We start from the raw sequence: 14,649 nt of genomic DNA on the forward strand, positions 1-14,649 counted from the left end.
ACAGACACTCTAACTCTCTATGATTTGAACCTCTCCTGTGAGTCCAGTTTTAGAATCCGATGCTTCACTTCAGGTTTACTGTATCCCTTGGACATTCTTATTGACGATGAAACACAGAAATTGCATCCGAATTTAATACAAAAGGCACAATGCCGTCTTAAGTACAAGAGGACTGACACTCTAACTTTCTATGATTTGAAACCCTCCTGTGAGTCCAGTTTTAAATTCCGATGCTTCACTTCAGATTTACTGTAACCCTTGGACCTTCTTATTGACGATGAAACACAGAAATTGCATCCGAATTTAATACAAAAGGCACAATGCCGACATAGGTACTAGAGGACTGACACTCTAACTTTCTATGATATGAACCTCTCCTTGAGTCCAGTTTTAGATTCCGATGCTTCACTTCAGGTTTACTGTATCCCTTGGACCTTCTTATTGACGATGAAACTCAGAAATTGCATCCGAATTTAATACAAATGGCACAATGCCGACTTAAGTACAAGAGGACTGACACTCTAACTATCTATGATTTGAACCTCTCCAGTGAGTCCAGTTTTAGATTCCGATGCTTCACTTCAGGTTTACTGTATCCCTTGGACCTTCTTATTGACGATGAAACTCAGAAATTGCATCCAAATTTAATACAAATTGCACAATGCCGACTTAAGTACAAGAGGACTGACACTATAACTTTCTATGATTTGAACCTCTCCTGTGAGTCCAGTTTTAGATTCCGATGCTTCACTTCAGGTTTACTGTATCCCTTGGACATTCTTATTGACGATGAAACACAGAAATTGCATCCGAATTTAATACAAAAGGCACAATGCCGTCTTAAGTACAAGAGGACTGACACTCTAACTCTCTATGATTTGAACATCTCCTGTGAGTCCAGTTTTAGATCCCGATGCTTCAGGTTTACTGTATCTCTTGGACCTTCTTATTGACGATGGAACACAGAAATTGCATCCGAATCTAATACAAAAAGCACAATGCCGGCTTAAGTACAAGAGGACAGACACTCTAACTCTCTATGATTTGAACCTCTCCTGTGAGTCCAGTTTTAGATTCCGATGCTTCACTTCTGGTTTACTGTATCCCTTGGACCTTCTTATTGACGATGAAACACAGAAATTGCATCCGAATTTAATACAAAAGGCACTATGCCGACTTAAGTACAAGAGGACTGACCCTTCTTTCATTCTATAATTTGAGCCTTGCCTCTGAGACAAGTTTTAGATATCGATCCTTCACTTCAGGTTTACTGTATCACTTGGACCTTCTTTTTGACGACTAAACACAGACATTGCTTCAGAACTAAATACAAAAGGTAGATTGCCGACTTAAGTACAAGAACACTGACTCTTCTTACTGTCTATGCTTTGAACTTTTCCTGTGAGGCCAGTTATAGTTTCCGATTCGTCACTTCAGGTTTGCTGTATCCCTTGGACCTTCTTAATGACGATGAAACACAAAAATTGCATAGGAACTAAATACAAAAGGCACAATGCCCACTGAAGTATAAGAAGACTGACTCTTCTTACTGTCTACGTCTGGAACCTTTCCTGTGAGACCAGTATTAGATTCCGATGCTTCACTTCTGGTTTACTGTATCCCCTGGACCTTCTTGTTGACGATGAAACTCAGAAATTGCGTCGGAATTAAATGCAAACGGCACAATGCAGACTTAAGTACACGAGGACTGTCTTCTTTAATTCTATAATTTGAGCCTTGCCTCTGAGACCAGTTTTAAATATCGATGCTTCATTTCAGGTTTACTGTATCACTTGGACCTTCTTATTGACGACTAAACACAGACATTGTTTCGGAACTACATACAAAAGGCACAATGCCGACTGAAGTACAAGAAGTCTGACTCTACTTCCAGTCTATGCTTTGAACTTTTCCTGCGAGACCAGTTAGAGATTCCGATGCTTCACTACAGGTTTGCTGTATCCCTTGGACCTTCTTAATGACGATGAAACACAAAAATTGCATAGGAACTAAATACAAAAGGCACAATGCCCACTGAAGTATAAGAAGACTGACTCTTCTTACTGTCTACGTCTGGAACCTCTCCTGTGAGTCCAGTTTTAGATTCCGATGCTTCACTTCAGGTTTACTGTATCCCTTGGACCTTCTTATTGACGATGAAACTCAGAAATTGCACCCGAATTTAATACAAAAGGCGCAATGCCGACTTAAGTACAAGAGGACTCACACACTTACTTTCTATGATTTGAACCTCTCCTGTGAGTCCAGTTTTAGATTCCGATGCTTCACTTCAGGTTTACTGTATCCCTTGGACCTTCTTATTGACGATGAAACACAGAAATTGCATCCGAATTTAATACAAAAGGCACAATGCCGACTTAAGTACAAGAAGACTGACTCTACTTACAGTCTATGCTTTGAACTTTTCCTGTGAGATCAGTTAGAGATTCCGATGCCTCACTACAGGTTTGCTGTATCCCTTGGACCTTCTTAATGACGATAAAACACAGAAATTGCATCGGAATTAAATACAAAATGCACAATGCCGATTTAAGCACGAGAAGACTGACTCTTCTTACTGTCTATGTTTAGAACCGTTCCTGTGAGTCCAGTTTTACATTGCAATGCCTCACTTCAGGTTTACTGTATCCCTTGGCCATTCTTATTGACGATGAAACACAGAAATTGCATCCGAATTTAATACAAAAGGCACAATGCCGTCTTAAGTACAAGAGGACTGACACTCTAACTCTCTATGATTTGAACATCTCCTGTGAGTCCAGTTTTAGGTCCCGATGCTTCAGGTTTACTGTAACTCTTGGACCTTCTTATTGACGATGGAACACAGAAATTGCATCCGAATCTAATACAAAAAGCACAATGCCGGCTTAAGTACAAGAGGACAGACACTCTAACTCTCTATGATTTGAACCTCTCCTGTGAGTCCAGTTTTAGAATCCGATGCTTCACTTCAGGTTTACTGTATCCCTTGGACATTCTTATTGACGATGAAACACAGAAATTGCATCCGAATTTAATACAAAAGGCACAATGCCGTCTTAAGTACAAGAGGACTGACACTCTAACTTTCTATGATTTGAAACCCTCCTGTGAGTCCAGTTTTAAATTCCGATGCTTCACTTCAGATTTACTGTAACCCTTGGACCATCTTATTGACGATGAAACACAGAAATTGCATCCGAATTTAATACAAAAGGCACAATGCCGACATAGGTACTAGAGGACTGACACTCTAACTTTCTATGATATGAACCTCTCCTTGAGTCCAGTTTTAGATTACGATGCTTCACTTCAGGTTTACTGTATCCCTTGGACCTTCTTATTGACGATGAAACTCAGAAATTGCATCCGAATTTAATACAAATGGCACAATGCCGACTTAAGTACAAGAGGACTGACACTCTAACTATCTATGATTTGAACCTCTCCAGTGAGTCCAGTTTTAGATTCCGATGCTTCACTTCAGGTTTACTGTATCCCTTGGACCTTCTTATTGACGATGAAACTCAGAAATTGCATCCAAATTTAATACAAATTGCACAATGCCGACTTAAGTACAAGAGGACTGACACTATAACTTTCTATGATTTGAACCTCTCCTGTGAGTCCAGTTTTAGATTCCGATGCTTCACTTCAGGTTTACTGTATCCCTTGGACATTCTTATTGACGATGAAACACAGAAATTGCATCCGAATTTAATACAAAAGGCACAATGCCGTCTTAAGTACAAGAGGACTGACACTCTAACTCTCTATGATTTGAACATCTCCTGTGAGTCCAGTTTTAGATCCCGATGCTTCAGGTTTACTGTATCTCTTGGACCTTCTTATTGACGATGGAACACAGAAATTGCATCCGAATCTAATACAAAAAGCACAATGCCGGCTTAAGTACAAGAGGACAGACACTCTAACTCTCTATGATTTGAACCTCTCCTGTGAGTCCAGTTTTAGATTCCGATGCTTCACTTCTGGTTTACTGTATCCCTTGGACCTTCTTATTGACGATGAAACACAGAAATTGCATCCGAATTTAATACAAAAGGCACTATGCCGACTTAAGTACAAGAGGACTGACCCTTCTTTCATTCTATAATTTGAGCCTTGCCTCTGAGACAAGTTTTAGATATCGATCCTTCACTTCAGGTTTACTGTATCACTTGGACCTTCTTTTTGACGACTAAACACAGACATTGCTTCAGAACTAAATACAAAAGGTAGATTGCCGACTTAAGTACAAGAACACTGACTCTTCTTACTGTCTATGCTTTGAACTTTTCCTGTGAGGCCAGTTATAGTTTCCGATTCGTCACTTCAGGTTTGCTGTATCCCTTGGACCTTCTTAATGACGATGAAACACAAAAATTGCATAGGAACTAAATACAAAAGGCACAATGCCCACTGAAGTATAAGAAGACTGACTCTTCTTACTGTCTACGTCTGGAACCTTTCCTGTGAGACCAGTATTAGATTCCGATGCTTCACTTCTGGTTTACTGTATCCCCTGGACCTTCTTGTTGACGATGAAACTCAGAAATTGCGTCGGAATTAAATGCAAACGGCACAATGCAGACTTAAGTACACGAGGACTGTCTTCTTTAATTCTATAATTTGAGCCTTGCCTCTGAGACCAGTTTTAAATATCGATGCTTCATTTCAGGTTTACTGTATCACTTGGACCTTCTTATTGACGACTAAACACAGACATTGTTTCGGAACTACATACAAAAGGCACAATGCCGACTGAAGTACAAGAAGTCTGAGTCTACTTCCAGTCTATGCTTTGAACTTTTCCTGCGAGACCAGTTAGAGATTCCGATGCTTCACTACAGGTTTGCTGTATCCCTTGGACCTTCTTAATGACGATGAAACACAAAAATTGCATAGGAACTAAATACAAAAGGCACAATGCCCACTGAAGTATAAGAAGACTGACTCTTCTTACTGTCTACGTCTGGAACCTCTCCTGTGAGTCCAGTTTTAGATTCCGATGCTTCACTTCAGGTTTACTGTATCCCTTGGACCTTCTTATTGACGATGAAACTCAGAAATTGCACCCGAATTTAATACAAAAGGCGCAATGCAAGACTTAAGTACAAGAGGACTCACACACTTACTTTCTATGATTTGAACCTCTCCTGTGAGTCTAGTTTTAGATTCCGATGCTTCACTTCAGGTTTACTGTATCCCTTGGACCTTCTTATTGACGATGAAACACAGAAATTGCATCCGAATTTAATACAAAAGGCACAATGCCGACTTAAGTACAAGAAGACTGACTCTACTTACAGTCTATGCTTTGAACTTTTCCTGTGAGATCAGTTAGAGATTCCGATGCCTCACTACAGGTTTGCTGTATCCCTTGGACCTTCTTAATGACGATAAAACACAGAAATTGCATCGGAATTAAATACAAAATGCACAATGCCGATTTAAGCACGAGAAGACTGACTCTTCTTACTGTCTATGTTTAGAACCGTTCCTGTGAGTCCAGTTGTAAATTCCGATGCTTCACTTCAGATTTACTGTAACCCTTGGACCTTCTTATTGACGATGAAACACAGAAATTGCATCCGAATTTAATACAAAAGGCACAATGCCGACATAGGTACAAGAGGACTGACACTCTAACTTTCTATGATATGAACCTCTCCTTGAGTCCAGTTTTAGATTCCGATGCTTCACTTCAGGTTTACTGTATCCCTTGGACATTCTTATTGACGATGAAATACAGAAATTGCATCCGAATTGAATACAAAAGGCACAATGCCGTCTTAAGTACAAGAGGACTGACACTCTAACTTTCTATGATTTGAAACCCTCCTGTGAGTCCAGTTGTAAATTCCGATGCTTCACTTCAGATTTACTGTAACCCTTGGACCTTCTTATTGACGATGAAACACAGAAATTGCATCCGAATTTAATACAAAAGGCACAATGCCGACATAGGTACAAGAGGACTGACACTCTAACTTTCTATGATATGAACCTCTCCTTGAGTCCAGTTTTAGATTCCGATGCTTCACTTCAGGTTTACTGTATCCCTTGGACCTTCTTGTTTACGATGAAACACAGAAATTGCATCCGAATTTAATACAAAAGGCACAATGCCGACTTAAGTACAAGAGGACTGACACTCTAACTATCTATGATTTGAACCTCTCCTGTGAGTCCAGTTTTAGATTCCGATGCTTCACTTCTGGTTTACTGTATCCCTTGGACCTTCTTATTGACGATGAAACACAGAAATTGCATCCGAATTTAATAAAAAGGCACAATGTCGACTTAAGTACAAGACGACTGACACTCTAACTTTCTATGATTTGAACCCCTCCTGTGAGTCCAGTTTTAAATTCCGATGCTTCACTTCAGATTTACTGTAACCCTTGGACCTTCTTATTGACGATGAAACACAGAAATTCCATCCGAATTTAATACAAAAGGCACAATGCCGACATAGGTACAAGAGGACTGACACTCTAACTTTCTATGATATGAACCTCTCCTTGAGTTCAGTTTTAGATTCCGATGCTTCACTTCAGGTTATTGTAACCTTTGGACCTTCTTATTGACGATGAGACACAGAAATTGCATCCGAATTTAATACAAAAGGCACAATGCCGACTTAAGTACAAGAGGACTGACACTCTAACTTTCTATGATTTGAACCTCTCCTGTGAGTCCAGTTTTAGATTCCGATGCTTCACTTCAGGTTTACTGTATCCCTTGGACTCTCTTATTAACGATGAAACACAAAAATTGCATAGGAACTAAATACAAAAGGCACAATGCCCACTTAAGTATAAGAAGACTGACTCTTCTTACTGTCTACGTCTGGAACCTTTCCTGTGAGACCAGTTTTAGATTCCGATGCTTCACTTTTGGTTTACTGTATCCCTTGGACCTTCTTGTTGACGAGGAAACACAGAAATTGCATCGGAAGTAAATGCAAACGGTACAATGCCGACTTAAGTACATGAGGACTGTCCCTTATTTCATTCTATAATTTGAGCCTTGACTCTGAGACCAGTTTTAAATATCGATGCTTCACTTCAGGTTTACTGTATCACTTGGAACGTCTTATTGACGACTAAACACAGACATTGTTGCGGAACTAAATGCAAAAGGCACAATGCCGACTTAAGTACGAGAAGACTGACTCATCTTACTGTCTATGTTTAGAACCTTTCCTGTGAGTCCAGTTTTAGATTCCGATGCCTCACTTCAGGTTTACTGTATTCCTTGGACATTCGTATTGACGCTGAAACACAGAAATTGCATCGGAATTAAATACAAAAAGCCCAATGCCGACATAAGAACAAGAATACTGACTTTTCTTACTGTCTATGATTTGAACCCTTCCTATGAGACCAGTTTTAGATTCCGATGCTTCACTTCAGGATTACTGAATCCCTTGGACCTTCTTATTAACGATGAAGCACAGAAATTGTATCGGAAATGTATACAAAAGAAACAAAGCCGACTTAAGTGCTAGAGGAATGACTCTTCTTACATTCTATGATTTTAGCCTTTCCTGTGATTCCAATTTTAGATATCGATGCTTCACTTCAGGTTTACTGTATCCCTTGGACCTTCTTGTTTACGATGAAACACAGAAATTGCATCCGAATTTAATACAAAAGGCACAATGTCGACTTAAGTACAAGAGGACTGACACTCTAACTTTCTGTGATTTGAACCTCTCCTGTGAGTCCAGTTTTAGATTCCGATGCTTCACTTCAGGTTTACTGTATCCCTTGGACCTTCTTATTGACGATGAAACTCAGAAATTGCATCCGAATTTAATACAAAAGACGCAATGCCGACTTAAGTACAAGAGGACTCACACTCTAACTTTCTATGATTTGAACCTCTCCTGTGAGTCCAGTTTTAGATTCCGATGCTTCACTTCAGGTTTACTGTATCCCTTGGACCTTCTTATTGACGATGAAACACAGAAATTGCATCCGAATTTAATACAAAAGGCACAACGCCGACTTAAGTACAAGAGGACTGACACTCTAACTTTCTATGACTAAACACAGACATTGTTTCGGAACTAAATACAAAAGGCACAATGCCGACTTAAGTACAAGAAGACTGACTCTACTTACAGTCTATGCTTTGAACATTTCCTGTGAGACCAGTTAGAGATTCCGATGCTTCACTTTAGGTTTGCTGTATCCCTTGGACCTTCTTAATGACGATGAAACACAGAAATTGCAACGGAATTAAATACAAAAGGCACAATGCCGACTTTAGTACGAGAAGACTGACTCATCTTACGGTCTATGTTTAGAACCTTTCCTGTGAGTCCAGTTTTAGATTCCAATGCCTCACTTCAGGTTTACTGTATTCCTTGGACATTCGTATTGACGATGAAACACAGAAATTGCACCGGAATTAAATACAAAAAGCACAATGCCAACATAAGAACAAGAATACTGACTCTTCTTACTGTCTATGATTTGAACCCTTCCTATGAGACCAGTTTTAGATTCCGATGCTTCACTTCAGGTTTACTGAATCCCTTGGACCATCTTATTAACGATGAAGCACAGAAATTGCATCGGAAATAAATACAAAAGACACAAGCCGACTTAAGTACTAGAGTATTGACTCTTCCTACATTCTAAGATTTTAGCCTTTCCTGTGATACCAGTTTTAGATATCGATGCTTCAATTCAGGTTTACTGTATCCCTTGGACCTTCTTGTTTACAATGAATCACAGAAATTGCATCCGAATTTAATACAAAAGGCACAATGCCGACTTAAGTACAAGAGGACTGACACTCTAACTATCTATGATTTGAACCTCTCCTGTGAGTCCAGTTTTAGATTCCGATGCTTCACTTCAGGCTTACTGTATCCCTTGGACCTTCTTATTGACGATGAAACACAGAAATTGCATCCGCATTTTATACAAAAGGCACAATGCCGTCTTAAGTACAAGAGGACTGACACTATAACTCTCTATGATTTGAACATCTCCTGTGAGTCCAGTTTTAGATCCCGATGCTCCAGGTTTACTGTACCTCTTGGACCTTCTTATTGACAATGAAACACAGAAATTGCATCCGAATTTAATACAAAAAGCACAATGCCAGCTTAAGTACAAGAGGACAGACACTCTAACTCTCTATGATTTGAACCTCTCCTGTGAGTCCAGTTTTAGATCCCGATGCTTCAGGTTTACTGTATCTCTTGGACCTTCTTATTGACGATGACACACAGAAATTGCATCCGAATTTAATACAAAAATCACAATGCCGGCTTAAGTACAAGAGGACACACACTCTAAGTCTCTATGATTTGAACTTCTCCTCTGAGTCCAGTTTTAGATTCCGATGCTTCACTTCTGGTTTACTGTATCCCTTTGACCTTCTTATTGACGATGAAACACAGAAATTGCATCCGAATTTAATACAAAAGGCACAATGTCGACTTAAGTACAAGAGGACTGACAATCTAACTTTCTATGATATGAACCTCTCCTTGAGTCCAGTTTTAGATTCCGATGCTTCACTTCAGGTTTACTGTATCCCTTGGACCTTCTTATTGACGATGAAACTCAGAAATTGCATCCGAATTTAATACAAAAGGCGCAATGCCGACTTAAGTACAAGAGGACTGACACTCTAACTTTCTATGATTTGAACCTCTCCTGTGAGTCCAGTTTTAGATTCCGATGCTTCACTTCAGGTTTACTGTATCCCTTGGACCTTCTTGTTGACGATGAAACACAGAAATTGCATCCGAATTTAATACAAAAAGCTCAATGCCGGCTTAAGTACAAGAGGACAGACACTCTAACTCTCTATGATTTGAACCTCTCCTGTGAGTCCAGTTTTAAATTCCGATGCTTCACTTCGGGTTTACTGTATCCCTTGGACCTTCTTATTGACGATGAAACACAGAAATTGCATCCGAATTTAATACAAAATGCTCAATGACGACTTAAGTACAAGAGGACTGACACTCCAACTTTCTATGATTTGAACCTCTCCTGTGAGGCCAGTTTTAGATTCCGATGCTTCACTTCAGATTTACTGTAACCCCTGGACCTTCTTATTGACGATGAAACACAGATATTGCATCGGAATTAAATAAAAAAGGCACAATGCCGCCTTAAGTACAAGGGGACTGACACTCTAACTTTCTATGATTTGAACCTCTCCTGTGAGTCCAGTTTTAGATTCCGATGCTTCACTTCAGGTTTACTGTATCCCTTGGACCTTCTTATTGACGATGAAACTCAGAAATTGCATCCGAATTTAATACAAAAGTCGCAATGCCAACTTAAGTACAAGAGGACTGACACTCTAACTTTCTATGATTTGAACCTCTCCTGTTAGTCCAGTTTTAGATTCTGATGCTTCACTTCAGGTTTACTGTATCCCTTGGACCATCTTATTGACGATGAAACACAGAAATTGCATGCAATTTTAATTCCAAAGGCACAATGCCGACTTAAGTACAAGAAAACTGACACTCTAACACTCTATGATTTGAACCTCTCCTGTGAGTACAGTTTTAGATTCCGATGCTTCACTACAGGTTTACTGTATCCCTTGGACCTTCTTGTTGACGATGAAACACAGAAATGGCATCGGAATTAAATGCAAACGGCACAATGCCGACTTAAGTACATGAGGACTGTCCCTTCTTTCATTCTATAATTTGAGCCTTGCCTCTGAGACCAGTTTTAAATATCGATGCTTCACTTCAGGTTTACTGTATCACTTGGAACTTCTTATTGACAACTAAACACAGACATTGTTTCGGAACTAAATACAAAAGGCACAATGCCGACTTAAGTACAACAGAACTGACACTCTAACTCCCTATGATTTGAACTTCTCCTGTGAGTCCAGTTTTAGATTCCGATGCTTCACATCAGGTTTACTGTATACCTTGGACCTTCTTATTGACGATGAAACACAGAAATTGCATCCGAATTTAATACAAAAGGCACAACGCCGACTTAAGTACAAGAGGACTGACACTCTAACTTTCTATGATTTGAACCTCTCCTGTGAGTCCAGTTTTAGGCTCCGATGATTCACTTCAGGTTTACTGTATACCTTGGACCTTCTTATTGTCGATGAAACACAGAAATTGCATCTGAATTTTATACAAAAGGCACAACGCCGGCTTAAGTACAAGAGGACTGACACTCTAATTCTCTATGATTTCAACATCTCCTGTGAGTCCAGTTTTAGATTCCGATGCCTCAGGTTTACTGTATCCCTTATACCTCCTTATTGACGATGAAACACCGAAATTGCAACCGAATTTAATACAAAAGGCACAATGCCGACTTAAGTACAAGAGGACAGACACTCTCACTTTCTATGATTTGAGCCTCTCCTGTGAGACCAGTTTTAGATTCCGATGCTTCACTTCAGGTTTTACTGTATTCCTTGGACCTTCTTATTGACGATGAAACACAGAAATTGCATCCGAATTTAATACATAAGGCACAATGCCGAGTTACGTACTAGAGGACAGACACTCTAACTTTCTATGATTTGAACCACTCCTGTGAGTCCAGTTTTAGATTCCAATGCTTCACTTCAGATTTACTGAAACCCTTGGACCTTCTTATTGACGATGAAACACAGAAATTGCATCGGAATTAAATTAAAAAGGCACAATGCCGACTTAAGTACAAGAGGCCTGACACTCTAACTTTCTATGATTTGAACATCTCCTGTGAGTCCAGTTTTAGATTCCGATGCTTCACTTCAGCTTTACTGCATCCCTTGGACCCTCTTATTGACGATGAAACTCAGAAATTGCATCCGAATTTAATACAAAAGTCGCAATGCCGACTTAAGTACAAGAGGACTGACACTCTAACTTTCTATGATTTGAACCTCTCCTGTGAGTCCAGTTTTAGATCCCGATGCTTCACTTCAGGTTTACTGTATCCCTTGGACCTTCTTATTGACCATGAAACTCAGAAATTGCATCCGAATTTAATACAAAAGGCACAATGACAACTTAAGTACAAGAGGAATGACACTCTAACTTTCTATGATTTGAACCTCTCCTGTGAGTCCAGTTTTAGGATCCGATGCTTCACTTCAGGTTTACTGTATCCCTTGGACCTTCTTATTGACGATGCAACACAGAAATTGCATCCAATTTTAATACAAAAGGCACAATGCCGACTTAAGTACAAGAAAACTGACACTCTAACTCTCTATGATTTGAACCTCTCCTGTGAGTCCAGTTTTAGAGTCCGATGCTTCACTTCAGGTTTACTGTATCCCTTGGACCTTCTTATTGACGATGAAACACAGAAATTGCATCCGAATTTAATACAAAACGCACAATACCGACTTAAGTACAAGAGGACTGACACTCTAACTTTCTATGATTTGAACCTCTCCTGTGAGTCCAGTTTTAGGCTCCGATGCTTCACTTCAGGTTTGCTGTATACCTTGGACCTTCTTATTGACGATGAAACACAGAAATTGCATCCGAATTTAATACAAAAGGCACAACGTCGGCTTAAGTACAAGAGGACTGACACTCTAATTCTCTATGATTTTAACATCTCCTGTGAGTCCAGTTTTAGATTCCGATGCCTCAGGTTTACTGTATCTCTTATACCTCCTTATTGACGATGAGACACAGACATTGCATCCGAATTTAATACAAAAGGCACAATGCCGACTTAAGTACAAGAGGACAGACACTCTCACTTTCTATGATTTGAACCTCTCCTGTGAGTCCAGTTTTAGATTCCGATGCTTCACTTCAGGTTTACTGTATTCCTTGGACCTTCTTATTGCCGATGAAACACAGAAATTGCATCCGAATTTAATACAAAAGGCACAATGTCGACTTAAGTACAAGAGGACTGACACACCATTTTTCTATGATTTAAACCTCTCCTGTGAGTCCAGTTTTAGATTCCGATGCTTCACTTCAGATTTACTGTAACCCTTGGACCTTCTTATTGACGATGAAACACAGAAATTGCATCGGAATTAAATAAAAAAGGCACAATGCCGACTTAAGTACAAGAGGACTGACACTCTAACTTTCTATGATTTGAACCTGTCCTGTGAGTCCAGTTTTAGATTCCGATGCTTCACTTCAGGTTTACTGTATGCCTTGGACCTTCTTATTGACGATGAAACTCAGAAATTGCATCCGAATTTAATACAAAAGTCGCAATGCCGACTTAAGTACAAGAGGACTGACACTCTAACTTTCTATGATTTGAACTTCTCCTGTGAGTCCAGTTTAAGATTCCGATGCTTCACTTCAGATTTACTGTAACCCTTGGATCTTCTTATTGACGATGAAACACAGAAATTGCATCCGAATTTAATACATAAGGCACAATGCCGAGTTACGTACTAGAGGACCGACACTATAACTTTCTATGATTTGAACCTCTCCTGTGAGTCCAGTTTTAGATTCCAATGCTTCACTTCAGATTTACTGAAACCCTTGGACCTTCTTATTGACGATGAAACACAGAAATTGCATCGGAATTAAATAAAAAAGGCACAATGCCGACTTAAGTACAAGAGGACTGACACTCTAACTTTCTATGATTTGAACCTCTCCTGTGAGTCCAGTTTTAGATTCCGATGCTTCACTTCAGCTTTACTGTATCCCTTGGACCCTCTTATTGACGATGAAACTCAGAAAGTGCATCCGAATTTAATACAAAAGTCGCAAAGCCGACTTAAGTACAAGAGGACTGACACTCTAACTTTCAATGATTTGAACCTCTCCTGTGAGTCCAGTTTTAGATCCCGATGCTTCACTTCAGGTTTACTGTATCCCTTGGACCTTCTTATTGACGATGAAACTCAGAAATTGCATCCGAATTTAATACAAAAGGCGCAATGACAACTTAAGTACAAGAGGACTGACACTCTAACTTTCTATGATTTGAACCCCTCCTGTGAGTCCAGTTTTAGGTTCCGATGCTTCACTTCAGGTTTACTGTATCCCTTGGAGCTTGTTATTGACGATGAAACACAGAAATTGCATCCAATGTTAATACAAAAGGCACAATGCCGACTTAAGTACAAGAAAACTGACACTCTAACTCTCTATGATTTGAACCTCTCCTGTGAGTCCAGTTTTAGAGTCCGATGCTTCACTTCAGGTTTACTGTATCCCTTGGACCTTCTTATTGACGATGAAACACAGAAATTGCACCCGAATTTAATACAAAACGCACAATACCGACTTAAGCACAAGGGGACTGACACTCTAACTTTCTATGATTTGAACCTCTCCTGTGAGTCCAGTTTTAGGCTCCGATGCTTCACTTCAGGTTTACTGTATACCTTGGACCTTCTTATTGACGATGAAACACAGTAATTGCATCCGAATTTAATACAAAAGGCACAACGTCGGCTTAAGTACAAGAGGACTGACACTCTAATTCTCTATGATTTTAACATCTCCTGTGAGTCCAGTTTTAGATTCCGATGCCTCAGGTTTACTGTATCTCTTATACCTCCTTATTGACGATGAGACACAGACATTGCATCCGAATTTAATACAAAAGGCACAATGCCGACTTAAGTACAAGAGGACAGACACTCTCACTTTCTATGATTTGAACCTCTCCTGTGAGTCCAGTTTTA

Source organism: Schistocerca serialis, chromosome 7 (genome assembly GCF_023864345.2).
Source record: "Schistocerca serialis cubense isolate TAMUIC-IGC-003099 chromosome 7, iqSchSeri2.2, whole genome shotgun sequence".
In the NCBI taxonomy this organism is placed as follows: Eukaryota; Metazoa; Arthropoda; class Insecta; order Orthoptera; family Acrididae; genus Schistocerca; species Schistocerca serialis.